At 45.1% G+C, this 17,573-nt stretch overlaps 1 protein-coding gene across 1 annotated transcript in view; it reads right to left on the bottom strand.

Annotated features, from left to right (window-relative positions):
• The window catches only part of FARP1 (FERM, ARH/RhoGEF and pleckstrin domain protein 1), a 187,308-nt gene extending 170,488 nt beyond the window's left edge, over window positions 1–16,820 (bottom strand). Inside the window, exon 1 of the mRNA XM_066580313.1 lies at window positions 16,480–16,820. The gene's annotated coding sequence lies outside the window, so the exon portion shown is untranslated. The remainder of the gene's footprint in view (window positions 1–16,479) is intronic.
• Between the last annotated feature and the right edge of the window lie 753 nt (window positions 16,821–17,573).

Raw genomic sequence — 17,573 nt, forward strand, 5'->3', positions numbered from 1 at the left:
CCTGCAGTTTTCACACCGACGACCGCGAACACTTCCAGTTCTGTAGAAAACAAGAACTGGTCACTAGTCATCTTTTTATCATTACAGGCAGGATTACAATGAAACGGGACACCTACACATGGAATGCCCACTTTATTAGTGCCAACTGCCCTTGCACGATTGAAGCTTTGCTGTATGGAAATTAGACATGTGACCTCAAAGTGTAGCAAAAAGTCAAGTGAGCAGGTTTCCTGTAAAGCAGTTAAAGAAAACTCTAGCAATCTAAACGAGTTTGAACAATACATGGTCATCGGTGCTGGACTAGCCAGGGCCACACAGGATGGAATTAGTCTGCCCAGACATTTCTGTGTCAGTGTTATCCCTATGGGGCTTGAATTCCGCACCAGTTAAAACCTGCGCGTCTTTACTTCAAAACTGTACGATTAAATTCCCCAGCAGAATGTAACTGCTAAACTCCCTCCCCTTCTCTTCTCTCTGCTGTTTGCAATGGGAAGGTGCGGGAGCAAAAAGCAAAATAAAAACAAATTCTTAAAAAATAATAGTTAAGAAAGAAAAAACCTTTACGCAGTCGTACAGCTAAAAAATGAAGATCTTAAAATTCGTATCGCTGTATCTATAAGGTCAGATTCTCAAGAGTGGTCCCATTTCGCATTGCCCGCGAGGCCCTCGCCGTTATGTGAAAAGGCGAAATCTCACCCTTGGCCCTATATGTCTCTACCACCGCAGAACGTATCCAATGCAATATCTCACTCTTGGATGTGGCAAGGCCCCCCCTTGGGCCATCTGGTACCACAACCAGTTGCTACAATCTGTCCAGGATCGCCACGGAAGCCCTAGACAGGTCCACCACCACCTGAGACAGGGGGCCACCAATTCCGGTTCACTGACCTGCAAAGGCCACATGGAAAAAGAGCCTGCTGCAGACTTAGTCAACGGGCGATTGTGCATTGCGCTACCCGCGCTGATAATCCGTCCGTGGGCAACGCAGTGCACGTTTTTCATAGCGTTGCTGTGGAAAGCGCAGCCTCCTGTCCACGAGCAGAGAATCATAGCGATTCTACGCTCGCGGGACTCAAAATGCGGCATGCCGCGATTCTCCGCAGTGAGCCCATCTGTCAGATAGGCTCACCACAGAGAACTGACAGCTCTCCCCCCTGCTCCACTGGCAGAAGAATATTGCTAACGATATTTCGCCTCGCCCATGGACATGGGGCCTAAGCTAAAAACTGATTAGTGGAGTTCCTGCAGGGGTTATATAGCAAGTGAAAGGAGCCAACTTGTTTTCTACTTTTAGTGTCTCCAAACAGTTGTTGTATACCCATGGTCAAGCTGTGTCCCACAATGACACGAATGTATTACTAACAAATACAACGTATCAGTTTTACTGCCTCATGAACGTCGTAAAAAATACCCCGTCTCTCTGCCAAATGGTTCCATAGTGGGGTTTTCCCCACTTTTCCCACATTATATATGGCATGTTAAATGGTGCCATTGAAAAATACAACTCATCCTGCAAAAAAAACTGATTGTGATCTGGACGCAGGCGCATCAATGACTCTTGGTCATGAAAGGGTTAACATGGACAGGCTATAACAGCAGACCACCAGTTCAAGAGCCATTGCTGTATTAGAGAAAGGCAAGATTTCATTGGGCAAAAAAGCACAAATATTGGACCACTGAGCAGTATAGAAAAAGATCAGCGGCCCAGATGAATCAGATTAATGACAGGAGGGTCAGAATTAAGCAACATGAATACATGAACCCTGTCAAATGTCAACAGTTGAGGCTGGTAGAGGTGGAGTACTGGCGTGGGAAATATTTTCTTGGCACACCCAGGATCCTCGGATGTGTGTATATGGATGGCATGAAGGATGAACTGCTGCTGTTCTAAAGACCCAAGAAAGTAACTCAAACTCCACAAGACAATCCACTAGTCATTTATATATATCTGGCTTTAAGTAGTAAAAAAAAAAAAAAAAAAAAAAAAGGGCGAGCTGTGACCCTAGACCCAATGCACACGGGCGTATTTGCACAGCGGATCCGGAGCGAGTGGTCGCCTCAGGATGCCGCAGCAAATACTGCCCATAGACATGGCCACGAGTGGACATCAACTGCGATTTTCTGCTCGCGGGGGGAAAATCGTTGCATGTCCTATTCTATTGTGGTCTTCGCACGGACGACTTCTATTACAGTCAGTAGAAGCCATCCATCCCGCGGCGATTCCGAAATGTAAATTCGCGTCATTGCCGGTGCGACATTCTCTGAAGTGCGCATTTTCAGTCGGCACATCCGCAGCACAGAGAGGAAGACATCGCACAGGTATGCGGGAGTCACCGCCGTGGCACAGGACCAGATTCCGCTGCGAGATGTGGGGGCCTTAACTCAGGACTGGATCCAGGTAACCCGTGCTCCTGGAAATTGGGTTCTCCTGTATAATGTTGTGTGTTTCTTTCTATGGAGGTCTAAAGTCCTATTTACGCGCAACAATTAATCGCTCAAAATTCATTCAAACAATGGCATATGAGCAATAATTGTTGTGTGTAAATGCTACATCGTTCACTCTTCGGCTGAAAGATGTTAAGTTCACCTTAAAACCAATCTGTCTGCCAGAGAGTAGATAACAAAGACCGCATGCTGTGTTCTCCATGGGAGCCGGACATTATATTGTATTCTGCCAACAGCCCTTGTGAGAACAAAGGAAATGATTGCAGAGCCCAGACCACCTGCTGTGTTCTGCAAGCAGCTCCTGGAGGCTCATTTACATGCAAATATATCTAATAAACTGCTAATGGGCATTAGTGCCCATTAGCACTTAATACAAAATGATCACTGAAACGGTCAATCTTTCAATCCTTTGAAAGCTTGTCCTTGCTTGTAAATGGGCCTTAAGGGAACGGTCACTGCCTGTCACCCTTGTTTTATCTATAAGCACTACTCAAGTGAAGTTTACGAGGGAATACACATAAGCACCCAACAGTCTTCCTAATGACTGCACTTTCACACACAGGCAATAATTGTTCAGTGAATGGAGGCCGAGCGTGCCAGAGATCTCTTCCATCATCTCCATTCACTGTGCACAGGCAGTCGTTTAAAGTTTGAATGACCCCAGTCTACACTGAGCGAGAACTCGCTCGATAGTCACTCAGTAAGCTGAAACAAAGTGACCATTGAGCGATTTCTCGCTCAGTGCCCTGTCAGTGGCTGTGTGTACACTGGACGACAAATGTCGAAATGTATGTTTCAAGTGATTCTCCAGGCAATAATTTCCCCATGTAAGGTATCTTAGAATAAGTGTGTACCCGGTGAAAAATCCGAATTATGCGCATAAATCTCAGCAGCAAGGCATATACTACTATAGGGATTACGTACGTACATAGTCATAAAAATACTCAGTGCAGAATGACACATTACCATGTTCTATGGCAGTACTGGAAATGTACCCATTGCAAAAAAATGACAAAGTTTAATCAAAGGTTGAGTATGTGGCTGTCACGTGTATTTGTATTGACATGTCAGGTTGAGTATGTGGCTGTCACGTGTATTTGTATTGACATGTCAGGTTGAGTATGTGGCTGTCACGTGTATTTGTATTGACATGTCAGGTTGAGTATGTGGCTGTCACGTGTATTTGTATTGACATGTCAGGTTGAGTATGTGGCTGTCACGTGTATTTGTATTGACATGTCAGGTTGAGTATGTGGCTGTCACGTGTATTTGTATTGACATGTCAGGTTGAGTATGTGGCTGTCACGTGTATTTGTATTGACATGTCAGGTTGAGTATGTGGCTGTCACGTGTATTTGTATTGACATGTCAGGTTGAGTATGTGGCTGTCACGTGTATTTGTATTGACATGTCAGGTTGAGTATGTGGCTGTCACGTGTATTTGTATTGACATGTCAGGTTGAGTATGTGGCTGTCACGTGTATTTGTATTGACATGTCAGGTTGAGTATGTGGCTGTCACGTGTATTTGTATTGACGTGTCAGGTTGAGTATGTGGCTGTCACGTGTATTTGTATTGACGTGTAAGGCTGAGTATGTGGCTGTCATGTGTATTCGTATTGACATGTAAGGCTGAGTATGTGGCTGTCATGTGTATTCGTATTGACATGTACTGCTAACAGGATCACAATTTCTCCATGTGAAATAATTAACTAGTCACTGGAAGAAAGACAATGCCTCCAATTTCACTTGCTGAACCAATGTCAAGACTCAAAAAGTAACTAGTACTGAGACAACACAAAGTCTTGGAACAACAAACAGGGAAAAAAATAGGGCTGATTCAATTGTTTGTTGTGAGAAAGTTTACCCAGTGAGACAACTATGAACTTCTTGGTAGAAAATGAAAGAAATGGCCAGTATTAGTATGCAAGGGGAGAAAAACAAGTCGTGAACTATCAGGTACCGTAGCTGATCAGACCATTATATTACTGACAGTGGGTGCGCTGCTAGAAGAAAAGCCAAGTTGCCATGACAACGCACTTCAGCAAAGCTCCAAAACCAAGGGAGAAACGTCAAAGTGGGAAGAGAAATATTAAATTATTTGGCAGCAGCTGGTCAGGCCAACAATTCCACTGACTGTTTAGCGGCTGGCAAACTGAAGAACATAGACAATTCTGCAAGTCGTTTACATAAATCCTTGCACGTTAAGCTACAATTTTTTCTTCCTATGAAAATCTAACCAATTAAAAGGGAATTTGTCAGCTACTTTGAGCCCTACGTAGTCACAGGTATATGAGCAGCAGCACTTTAGGGATAACTCAAACTCCCCTGGTGTCTTCCAAAGTCCTATTTAACAGGCGAGGAGGGAAAAAATGCAGAGCCCAGCAGGGTCCGGATCATGACCCACCACAGAGATCCTAGAATATAGTCCAGGCAGCATCAGACGTATCCGAAGAATTTTTTTATTCCTCCATAAAAAACTGGCGACGTTTCGACCCGTGCAAGGGTCTTTATCAAGCTCATAGAGGAATAAAAAATTCTTTGGATACATCTGATGCTGCCTGGACTATATTCTGCTTTGAGCCCTTCGAGCTAAGCTTATGGTCACAATAGCGGACCCGTTGAGTCAGGGCACTGCAGCGACTGGTTTTAGCGCAGACGCTGGAGAAACAGCAGAGAAGGTAAGAATAAAACTGGACGCAGCAAGTCAGCTATATGAACTCATAAGCTTATAGAGTCTCCTTAAAGTTCTCAGTCAGGACATCTCAAAAGTCTTACTTTTACAAGTGTCATCAACTCTATACTCAGATACTAAGTATCAAGGCAAAAGGACATCACTCATGAGATAGAAACCAAACTTCCGGTCAAAATATTAGTACCTCGTATGTATTGTTGCTTTTGCAGCAGTCTGGCTTTAGATGCTGGGGAGCCCAGGGTGTATGCCTTATCTATGTGCAAGTAGAATACCAAGCAGCCATCCCCCAATATATGGTAGGTGTAGGAGTGACTGTTCATCAGTATCTTGACTTGTACAATGCTCCTCCATAGAGCAATGTGCGTGTCTGCACTCTGTTGGGAAGTGGCGTTTGTACCTGCTATTGTATATCTTTGTATTAGTATATTGGTAAATATGGCCGCTGGCAGCAATGCTTGTGGTCAAAAAGTGTTACTACTTGGAGTATTACAAATGAGACTCGTATGTAAGGCCGCCTGCAGACGAGCGGGTCGGATCCGGCAGCGAGAATTCTCGCCGCGCGATCCGACCCGAGTGCCTGCAGGGACGAGCGCATACTCACCCGCGCCTGGCGGCCCCGGCTCTTTCATGTGCCGGCTGCCGCGCAGCCGGCGCATGCGCAGACCGGAGCCGGCAGCCGGGTGAGTGCGTGCCCCGCAGAAAATTAGGACATGCCGCGGTTTGTTTGCCGCGCAAGATTTCGCACGGCCAAACCGCGGCCATCTGCATAGGAGTGCGTATTTTAATGCACTCCTATGCAAACTTTCAGCGGCGGAAATCCCGCGGCGGGATTTCCGCTCGTGTGCAGGCGGCCTAAAAGAAGCACAATCTTAGCGGGAAAAAATTTAGATATAGGGTGAATGCCCACGGACGGATTTGTACTGTGTTTCCTGCGGCGGAAATCCGCTTGTGAATTCTGCAGCCATTAGGTTCTAATGAACCTAATAGCTTTCTGTCTGCCAATGCTCACATGCGGAATTCTACCAGGATTTCCGCAAGCGGGGAAAAAAAAAAAAACACGGCATGTTCTATTTTCCGCGGACTTATGCCGAGTGAAGTCTCCATTAATATAGCATTAATAAAGACTGCAAAAATCCGCGATTTAATCGCAGTAAATCTGCGGGCGTGAGCCCTAAATAGGACTTCATTCTGACAGTCTTTTCTGGCATATTTTTTAATTTTCAGTTTTTAATTATACATGAAAAAAACGGCAGCAAAGGCACTGCATTAAAAAAAGAAAAAAAAACCCCATCCCTCTGAAACCTCGCATCGCACTCACATGCACATCCCACGGCATGTGAGACCCATGCAATGCATTAAAGGTCCCATTGAAATCAAGGGGCGATGCATTCTGAGGAATGCGATCAGATATACACAAGCAGCATGCTTTATAACTGCATTCAAAAGAATGGGGTTTATATTTGACTGGCAACACACAAATCTCGCACGGGTTTCACGGCCTTAGGCTCCATATATTTTCTCCACAATTATCAGATTGAGCCATTGTAGCATCAGACTGAAGCGCACCTACATGATAAGCTACACACAGCCTGATGAGGGCTATGGCTACAGTCATGTGTCTTAGGGCGTTGACGGTTTGCAATCAGAGCTTTTCAAAGGATAATTTACATTTGGAACTAAAAGAGAGGAGAGACAACTTGGCTACTAAAGACTTCGCAGCATTGCATCCAATTTAAACATTATATTGCCAGATAGACCCACGGGTGAGAGCGTAAACCGTCTGTAAGCTGGAGTACAAACTCCTTCTGTGACCTGGAAAAATATGTGCACAGAATAGGATTTAAAGAGAACCCGTCATGTCCCCCTAGCAACATAAACAAAGTGATACGACAGGGAGACAGTGAAATATAAGCCCTTCTCTAAAAATAAGCCCCAGCTGCATTTAAAACACCCCAATACATTATCTAACAGGCGCTGTCCGCTGCGCTGCACTTCTCCCCCCGAAGCTCTGGCACACTTTTTTGCAGTCTTCAGCTGACGCTTCCTGGTTAGGGGGTTCATAAATCCCACCTCCAGGAAGCGCTGGCTCTGATTGGTTCATCGAGCGCTGCAGTGATTGGCTGAGCTGCGGTGCTCGAGAACCAATCACAGCCATTCAATGCGATGGGTGTGATTGGTTTATCAAGCGCTGCTTCGGGGGGAGAATTGCGACGGAACGGACACCGCCTGTTAGGTAATGTAATGCTTTTTTTTAATGCAGCTAGGGCTAATTTTAGGGAACAGCAGGACGTCCCACTGTTAAAATTGCGGCTTTCATGCAATGCAACACAAATGAAGGCTTCATAGGGAAACATGGGCTACTAAACATCACAAATAGTCAGCATGCCGCGATTTTTTTTCCACAATGTAGCAGGCTACAAAACCTCATTAATGTGAAGGACCCCATTGGAAAGCATGGGCTTCACATACATGCGATTTATAGCGCTGTCGCATCATGAGAAAAAAAAAGAAATAGCACAATTTTCTCACCTGTGTAAAAGCAGCCTTATACCGACCTCCTCCCACAATCCAGCACTAACAATTGCGTATAGGACTTATTGATTATTCACTCAAAGAAAAATGGTCTCCCTAGCGTGCAATACGCCGCCAAATAGAACATGCTGTGTTCTTTTTTTGCACCTGCGTATTACGCAATCCCCACATAAAAATGTGAACGGAACTGCGTAATGCAATGTATTTGATTGCCTGGGAATTACAGCGTATCACATGCGCGTACAGCGAACATGTAAGGGCTCACGTCAACAGGCGGTTTTTTTTTTACCTCATATTACACAAGCATTGAATGCAGGCAATGAAAGTCAGTGGACTTTCATTCTTCCATGCACACCATGTTAATTTGCAGTTGAGATAATGGAAAAATGGTAAATGGTGCATTTCAAATAGTACTGGGATCACGCGTAGCATCAGCATTTGAGGGCAGCTGGGAAAGACTATGTACCGTAGTAGTATTATGTAGCAGTCACCAGATCACGCTCTATTGTCTCAATCAGGTTATAATGCAAGGTCTATGAGCTTCCGGATGAAAAAAAATAAGAAAATCATGCATTGCTCAATCACAGAAGCTTCATCCAGATAAGGCATAAGTACAGTGAAAGTGCAGTGAAAAATGGTCAAGAGGGGGTTGATCTCTCAAAGAAGTGGCCAATATACCACAAGTATAAGAGACTTGACAATGTGTCCCAAGGTTTAGATGGCTGCTGGTCTTCTCATTGTACGACTTGTCATTCCTGAACTTCAGGGTTTTCTGTTTTCATTATAGAATGTTTACAAAAGGAAACTAAGTATCACACAGAACTTTAGTATTGCTCGGCTTCAGTCATTCACACTTGCGCCCCCCGGCCCTGTACTCCTTCTGCATGGAATGCTCTAGCATTATGTATGGAGCAAAAAAGTGGATAAAAAAAAAAAAAATTCAAGAGGCTTACAAAACTAACAGCAATAATTATAGAACTGCCAGCAGTTAGACAATTCTTATGTCGTTCAATATTTCAATCCAATTTCAGTCTGTGAAATACATACAGGTCACTGCGTGTTGCCAGTTTTAAGCACACAAAATAGTTTTTAAAAACCTCCCATAGACTATCATGGGTGATTTTGGACCATGAACATACTGCAGTATTTTCGGTTTATTTAATGCACAACTTCAGTCTGCATAAAAGTAAAAAATATGAATGGGCCTTAAAGTTGACAATTTAGCTATAGAGCATTCCACTCCCCCCCCACCCCCACCCCTCTAGAAGAAACGACAAATTATCTATCTTAAAACTTCTACATACATAAGCCAGCAACAGAGAATGTCAAGAATGTTATACTGTGTGAGATAATTGGCAATTGCCCACTGTTTTACTGAAGTAGTGGCTGGAGCTGTAAATGGAGAAGTACAAGTTGCCCTGGTCCCATACAAAGAGATGGGTAACAAGTAGGCGACTGATTTTGAGTATTCTGCACATAAACTATGTTTATTAGAGGGTCCTACAGTTTAGTACAATGGGTAATCATTGGGATAGCAGTTCCGCTGCATAAGAGCTCCTCCAGGTAGTGCGGAGGCTTACAGTACCAGACAGCATACACCTAGGACACTTCCTCGACAGGACATCCAGCATATTCTCACCCAGCTCTCCCATCATGCCCTATGATCAGCGCAGGGAAGTGGAATACATGTATGACCGTTAATGGGACTTCCCTTTGCAGTTTAGCCCCTTTAACCCCTTAGTGACCACCCCATAGACTTTTTACATCCTAGTTTGCTGGGCTTTAATCCCCAGGGCCGTAAAAACACGCTTCCTCTGGGGATAAAAGCACAGCAGACTGAGGATGTGACAGCTCCGACAACCTGGAGCTGTCATGTGTCACGCTGGCGATATTCCGCAACGGCGGTGGGCAGGGCGCCTTATCTATAATTCTGATACCTATGGGCCTTTGCAATCTTAGCTTGGTTTAGGTAAACAAAATGTTCCTCAAAAGGTTTATGTTAAATTTGTACGTCTCCTAAGTTTTTCAAATGTGCATCCAGAATAAAGTAAACAGATGGAAATATATATCTCATCCAAAATTTGTACTGTAGGTTTGCACATGTTTGAGATATTGCAGTCAAAAATGTGGAAAAAAAAAAGACAATTTTTTTATAACTTTTCCCAATTTTGGCAATATACACAGATTCGATCAGCCTGTTTTTACCACCTAAATGAAGTACAATATGTGGTGAAAAAACAATGTCAGAATCACTTGGATATGCAAAACCTTTACGGCGTTATTCTATGTTAAAGTGACACGTGAGATTTCCAAAATTTGACCTGGTTATTATGGTGGAAACAGGCTTGGTCACTAAGGGGTTAAATACTATAACAAACAATAGTATGACTAGCACTGGTGCCTGGAAGACAATACTGTGGGATTTGTGCAGCTGAAAGTTACAAACATGAAATCAAGAACCTGAACAGCCACTATTCTCCTCTACACTATTTACTTACTTCTTAACGTGCCATACACCAACAACTGTTGGATAAACGATTGCTCCTCTGACAGCCGTTTGCCCTGGCTGCCCCAACATACACATTCATGTATTCTGGGAGTTAAGCCATAGCTAGGTAGCTTATCTCTCGGAGAACAAAATTACTGAATGTTGAAATTCAACGTCCTCAGTGCTTCTTTTCCCCGACAAAAATTAAGTCTCCCCTACACACAGGTCTGCCGACAACTACATTGTAGTGTGTATGGGGGGGGGGCTTTAGGCAGAATTTCCACCCGTGCACGCCTGCATAGGATTGCATTACAAAACGCAATCCTATGCAGACGGACGTGATTTGTCCACGTGAAAATACTCGTGGAAAACAAATCGTGGCATGTTCTATTTCTGTGCAGGACTCGCAGAGGCTCGCACAGAAAAGTCACTCCTGGCGTGCCGGCTCTGCTCTGCGCACGTGCTGGCTGGGCGGCAGCCGGCACATCACAGAGCCGGAGCCGCTGGGGCAGGTGAGAGCCGCACTGGTCACTGCAGGGGCGCGGGTCGCATCACGCTGCGATCCGGCCGTCTGCAGGCGGCCTTATACAGGAGGCTGTGCAGTACAGATGTGGGAATGTTTAACAGGACTCAAAGCATTTGGTTCTGATGACTCCTTGTGCCACAGTTTGTTTCCACTTTTAATTACAAAGACCTTAGTTGTGTTAAGATAAGAGAGCGGTTACAATAGCTTTCTGGGACAGGTTAAAATCTGCTACATCTGTACAGTGCACTGATACAATTGTATCTAGACTCCAGACTGAAACATTGTAAGAGCAGTCTACGTAATGACATTGCGTACTCTTTGTGCGCCGACAAATCACCATGCACTACCTTGCCATGTATGCGCGTAATATGTGCCAAGATGGAGCATGCTGCAATTTTTCTTGCACACGCATGTTGCACAATTCGAGTCAGCAGCAACATGGCTGCCTATGGGAGATTGGTACAGCTATACCATCACAGTCGTGTTAGCCTAGCCTACAAATGGGAGATTTTGAAGGGGAATTTATAATGCAATTTGTGTTTATACTCAATTGCAGAGATGACCCAAAAAATAAAAAACTGTAAATTTTGGTGCATGTTTTTTTTTTTTTTACTAAAAAAAAAAAAAAAAAAATTAAAATTTTGATGTGAAGGCACTCTTACCACTTTTCCGTAAGTGGAGAGGTTTTAGCAGAAGCTGGGTAGACCTCCAGCAGCCTGACAGATTGACCATCATTTACAACAGAAATTGATGCAAATTAAAGGGGTTGTCTGGTTACAGGACACCATCCCATCCATAGTGCTCATGGTAGTAAAATAAACTGAGCAGTACTTACCCCTCCTTCACCCCAGTCCCTCTCCTGCAGCCGCGCACCTCCAGCTGCGAGTGGGTTCTCCGACACCCCTCTCTCCCCCCTCTGCGAGGACCCATTGAAATCAATAGGAGTGCACGGCATTCGAAACGCTGTGCTAATCGCGGTAAAAAGTGTCGTGGGAGTAGGCCATCCAGGATCCCTACTGACTAGCTGTTCACTAGCCTGGCCACTGCAGTGAGAATGGAGCCGTCTGCTTCCTACATAAAATCTCCAATTTCAATTACCAATAAGGCCTCATGTCCACTGCACACGCGGATTTCTGCAGGTGAAGACCTGTGAGTCAGTTTGGAAATGTTTTTTTAAATGCTTGCCGGCGATCGTGTATGCGATCGTTTATCTGTGCAGATGCACTGCAGATCGTCCGCACGGAGGAAAAAAAAAAAAGGGACTGCCATCCCCCGAAATGCATTTCGGATGCATTGTGGATCGCTCGCTTCCACAGAGATAAATGGAGCCCATCCGTGCAGAATCTTCAGTAAAATGGAGCATGCTGCAATTTCTTTGCCACACAAAAAATCCGCAAAACAAATCCGCATGTGTGCATGGAGGTGCGGACACTCCATGCTTTCCTATAGGCAGCTTGAACTGTGGATCTTCTGCGGTCCTGCTTATCAGCTGATCTGCTGAACGATGAATTTCAGGCTGAACTTAAATCCATCGTTTGGCAGAAAACTGAAAGATGGGCACATCTACACGCAACGATCATCACTCAAAAGATGGCTTTTGAGCGGATTCTGAGCGATAATCGTTGTGCCTAAATGGGCCTTTAGGCCAGGCTCATACAACCGTAAGCGTAACACACTGGGGGACTCCTGCAGCATTTTATAGCTGTGGAGCCTGCCATGACACTGTATACGGCCACGTATTGTGGCAAAAATGTAGTGCGCATGACTGCGTACTCACACACGCGGTCATGTGAAGAACACCTGGCTTTTTTGTTATATTTCCTGGGCCGTCCCTTAGGGATGACTTGTATACCCACTGTCCATACGCAATTTCAATGGGCTCTATCTCGCGTATATACGTGGTAAAAAGAGAACATACTACGCAATTCTGACCTACTGTAAGTGGAACTGCGTTAGGCAATGTAATCGATTGCCTGTGAGTTACAGAGTATCACACGGGCGTACAGAGCCCAAGTAATACACAGTAAACAGATGGTTGCGAGAGTCGAGCCTTATACTGCTGTTAAAATGAAGGCTGTGCTGTGATTGGCTGCTATGAGAAAAAAAGATGGATTTTCTTTCAGTGTTTCGTCAGGTTTTGGCTTTCATTCACGAAGCTCTGGTTTATGCTAGTGCTGTTTTGGATTTTCCGCTCGGCTTTCTCTAGCACTGGTGGGTGTATCTATAGGAGTGGTCTACTACCTGTTGCATCTGCTTAGTAATTAGGGAGGGCTTTAATTCCTGTCTTGGCTGTGGACTGAGGCTGATTATTCTCAGTCTTCATCTGATGAATGTTGGAGCAGAGCTGGGTCTTGATCTCCTGGTTTTCCTTGCTCATCTCAAGCTAAGTAGTGTGGTTACTGGTGGTAGGTGTATTCTCACTTAGTCATTTACTTTTGTCCCAGTTATGGAAGGTGAGTGGCCCATGAACATGGGTCGCGTGTGTTCTTATCAGGACGGGACATCCGCTATAGGCAGGTATGGTCTCTTATTCTGAGTCATATAGGGAAAGTTCCCCTCTCCATCTGTTATTCCACACATCACCTGTGTTGGTTTATGTTCTTTGTTCCACTGTGTAAACCTAGCCCAGGAACTGTTCGGGGGACCGGTTTCAGTACATCCTGGTTGGACTTGGCAGACAGCTTTCATAAGAGCCTGATGTTGAAATCAGAGATGGGCTACTATTTCATAGCCAACCCGGATAAAGTTGTACAAATTATTTTCGTGCAAACCCCCAGCTTTTACAAATCTGCTCAATGGTCTCTTCCTGCAACAACGAATAGCTATTGTGGAAGGCTATGTGCAAAGCAGATCAATTAAGGAAACAGAAGAGGCCTTCACTGACCAGTATCCAGGTACAAAACCACCTGCAAATGTTGTATTCAGAGCCTAGTTCAGAATTGGGGACAGGTGTGTTGCAAACATGAAAAAACAATGGTCTCCACAAGTCAATGGTTGAAGCCATCCATGACTTTAATAGATTGTAAATAGTTCTCAAAAACCAACTGAGACTTTCCCAGCAAGTTGGCCAATCACGAACAACGCATCGGTGAGTGTTGGATCTCTGAACCGGAAACCATACCGAACAACATGTGCAGGAACTGAAAGCGCTCAACAAAGCTAAACACATAAATTACTGTACGTGGTTGCGGACAATCACTAGAGCACTTGTGGACCCATTGCTGTACTTTATGACGGATGAAGCATGGTTTCATGTATCAGCTCACGTGATTGCACAGAATACGAGATCCTGGTCTACTGAAAATCCCCACCTGACTCTCAAAACACCACGGCACTACCAGAAAATTGGCGTGAAGTGTTAGGAACTCAAATCGTAGGCCTAGTTTTCTTCGGATCAACTGTGAATACCGTGGTTTATCAAAACACATTGGAACAGTTTTACGACCAACACACACCAGAAGAAAGAACGTCCTGCTTTGTCAACAAGATGGGACAACTACACCTCCCGTGACTTACTGGCACAGGTTCACGAAAGAACGAAATGCGAGCAACGGGTTATGGCCTCCACATTCCCCAGACTTGGCCACGTGATTTTCATCTGTGGGGAAGTTTAAACAGGAAGTGTACACCAATAATCGGTATACCCTGGGTAAACTCAAGGAAAACATCCAACACTATCTGTAGCATCACTGTTTAAGAGCTGAAGGAGGTATCAGCCTACACGTTGCAACATAGAAGTGAACGGGGACCACTTACATCATCTGTTGTAACGTGTGCAAATCAAAGCTCTGGAAAAAACACTCCATTTGCTCAATCTTCCTGCAGCAGGACTGTCAATGACAGGCTGCTTCTCCATGACCAACCAATACCTGATCGGTGGGGATCCAACAGCTAGGACCTCCAACAATTTCATGAATGGGAGTCCTGTATCCACTACATGTAGAGGAGAGCTGGTGGAATCTACCATAGTCTCTCCCCCAATGGGTCAGGATCACTGGGGATCCCATCGCTTGGGCTCACACAGATTAGACATTTATGGTATTTTAAACCAGTAGGTCACAACACTGCTTTAATTTCTTATACTGCTGAGATAAAATTAAAGCTGCGCTGTGATTGGTTGCTATGAGCAACATACAGACTTTCTTTCAGACGGCTTTCATAAAAGTATGGAGCCAGGATCAGAGGTGGGCTACTTTTTTTTTTTTTTATAAAGTTTCTGTAAGAAAACCACATTAGACCATTTTGCACTTTTCTGGTACAGTACAATGAATGCTAAATGAAGAACCCATAGGTGTTCCTAGATAGTGATGGGAAATCAGATTACACACTCCGTGTGACATAACTGTCAACCAATAGAACAGCAGAAATCACAGCCACCAACCAGTCCCCTGCCCCGTGACACATTGTGGCCCCTATGGAGAAAACCATCATCAGCCCCCCTGTTCCCAGTCATTCAACACCAATCACGTTTTCTGCTGGCTACATATGTGTTAAGATATTTTCAGCATAATCAGCGGTTCCCCACAACATGGCGGGTCGGGGTAAGAGCATTGTATGCCAAGAGCAGCATTGTGCACTAGCAGTATATAGGATGCATGATTACGAGCCTTAGGCCATATTTACACGGGTGAGAGCAAGTTGTCTCGCCCCCCCCCCCCCCCCCCCCGTCTATGCGCTGTGCGATATACGGGGTACCATCTTCTGTAAGCCCGATTTCTCCTGTGAGATGCAGACAAAAGTAGGACATGCTGTGACTTTTTGATCTTGGTCTACCGGTGCGAGCGAAAAATCTATAATGTATATTAACCCATTGAAAAATAATGGGTTACTACAAAGTGCGAGTCCTGTGCGGCTGGCGGTTGTACAGCACTCACACGTTATTCTGCAACCAACAGCCTGTGGGCATTTTTACACTATTTATTTTTTTTTCTTCCAGTTCTGAAAAAGACCAATTTTTTTTTGTGCATTTCTGCAATCTTCGTACATTTTGCATCTGATTTTTATGCATAAAAAGGAAGGGGGGTTCTGCATACTTTAAGGTTGCCATGGTCACATATAAAGAAAAATCTGATTGCAATCGCATCAGATGGTTGTAATATTTTTTTTTTTTTTTTTTAAAGGCGCCCATAGACCTTTGTTCCAAAATTGCAACAAAAATAGACATGTTGCAATTTATTTTGCTCAGATTGTTCAATAAAAAAAAATCTATAATATATAATGTAATAGTTTAAAATAATGTTTTATTTTATTTCCTTTCTATTTCAGTCTTTTTTTTTTTTAAAGAAAATCGGACTGATAAAAACCGTTCCCGTGAATTATTATTCTGATGGGAGAACATTTCTGTAAGGATTGGGTTGGTTTCTTGCAACATTCCAATGGAATGTCTAGCCCAACATTCTACAAGAGCCAGTCCTGTGCAGTCAGGTATACAGAACCAGGTATATAGGGTCAGGCATATAGGACCAGGCACATAGGGGCAGGTATATAGGACCAGGCACATAGGGGCAGGTATATAGGGCCAGGTATACAGGACCAGGCACATAGGGGCAGGTATATAGGGCCAGGTATACGGTCCCAGGTGAGTATACTGTTGTCCTCCTCACATCTTTGTTAGTGGAGGTGGTAATGTAGGACACATGGTAGAGCTCTGCCCCCAGTCTTATGAATGGTCCTTTGATTCCCTGTGCAGGCAGGCTGGTAGAGCGCTGCCCCCTCTGCCCTCCCGTTGTCATGCCGTGTCCCGGCTGTCAGCCCTGTGCTGGCACTATGGGAGCCCTTTGTGCTGCCGCCTTACCTCTCCGCTCCCCGTGTACGCTAGACGGTGCAGCCCGGCTTGTCTCTGCGCTCTTATCTCCGCCGTGTCTCTGCTCTCAGTAATCCACTAGTTCTGGGGGGTTGTGACCATTACAAGGCGGCAGGAGCATCGGGAAGATACAGGGATGGGAATTGCTTCAGGGTCGCCATTGTAGGAACAGCTTTGCAAACAGGATTTCCAGAGCCTGCTATCCCTGGAGGAGGGGTGTAGCCGAGCAGTGCTGCCTCCTTCTGACCAGGGAGCGGGAAGATGAGCCGAGCACCAGCAGCCGCTTTCCCCTCCTCCTGTCCTCTCACATCCACCTCGACAAGCCAGCCGTCTCCCCCTCCTCCCCTGTGAGCCCCTGGGAGGGGACGCATATTAACTTTTTCTTCCCCACTTCTGCCCTAATCAGTAATTCCAGCAACCTGATTGGTTGTTTGGGTTGGCTGGATGTGCACGAGGATCGAGTTTGTGCACGAGGATACAGTTTAGGGGGCCTTTACACTAGAGTTTTTTTTAACGCTGCAATATCGCTGCGTTTTTTTTCAGGCGATTGTCCATGGGACTTTCTAATGTTAAAACCGCATCGCACAAAAATCCCACAGTACAAACCTGCAAGTTTTATGCAATGCGTTTTTAATAGAGATGAGCGAACGTACTCGGATAGGCACTACTCGTCCGAGTAATGTGCCTTATCCGAGTACCGCTGTACTCGTGCTGAAAGATTCGGGGCGCTCTGCTGCTGACAGGTGTCGGAGCGGGGCAGAGCGGCCGGGAGAGAAGGAGAGAAAGATCTCCCCTCCGTTCCTCCCCGCTCTCCCCTGCAGCTCCCCGCTCCGCAGCGCATCCCGAATCTTTCAGCACGAGTACAGCGGTACTCGGATAAGGCACATTACTCGGACGAGTAGTGCTTATCCGAGTACGTTCGCTCATCTCTAGTTTTTAACATTAGAAGGTCCCATGTACAATCACGTTAACAAAAAAGCGCAGCAATATTACAGCGTTAAAAAACCACAAGTGGAAAGGCACCCCTCCAGAGATGTGCAGGTGAAGCAGTGAAGCCCGTGCTGAGCCATCAGTGGCAGTGATCG

The sequence above is a fragment of the Eleutherodactylus coqui genome, chromosome 1 (genome assembly GCF_035609145.1).
Source record: "Eleutherodactylus coqui strain aEleCoq1 chromosome 1, aEleCoq1.hap1, whole genome shotgun sequence".
Taxonomy (NCBI): domain Eukaryota; kingdom Metazoa; phylum Chordata; class Amphibia; order Anura; family Eleutherodactylidae; genus Eleutherodactylus; species Eleutherodactylus coqui.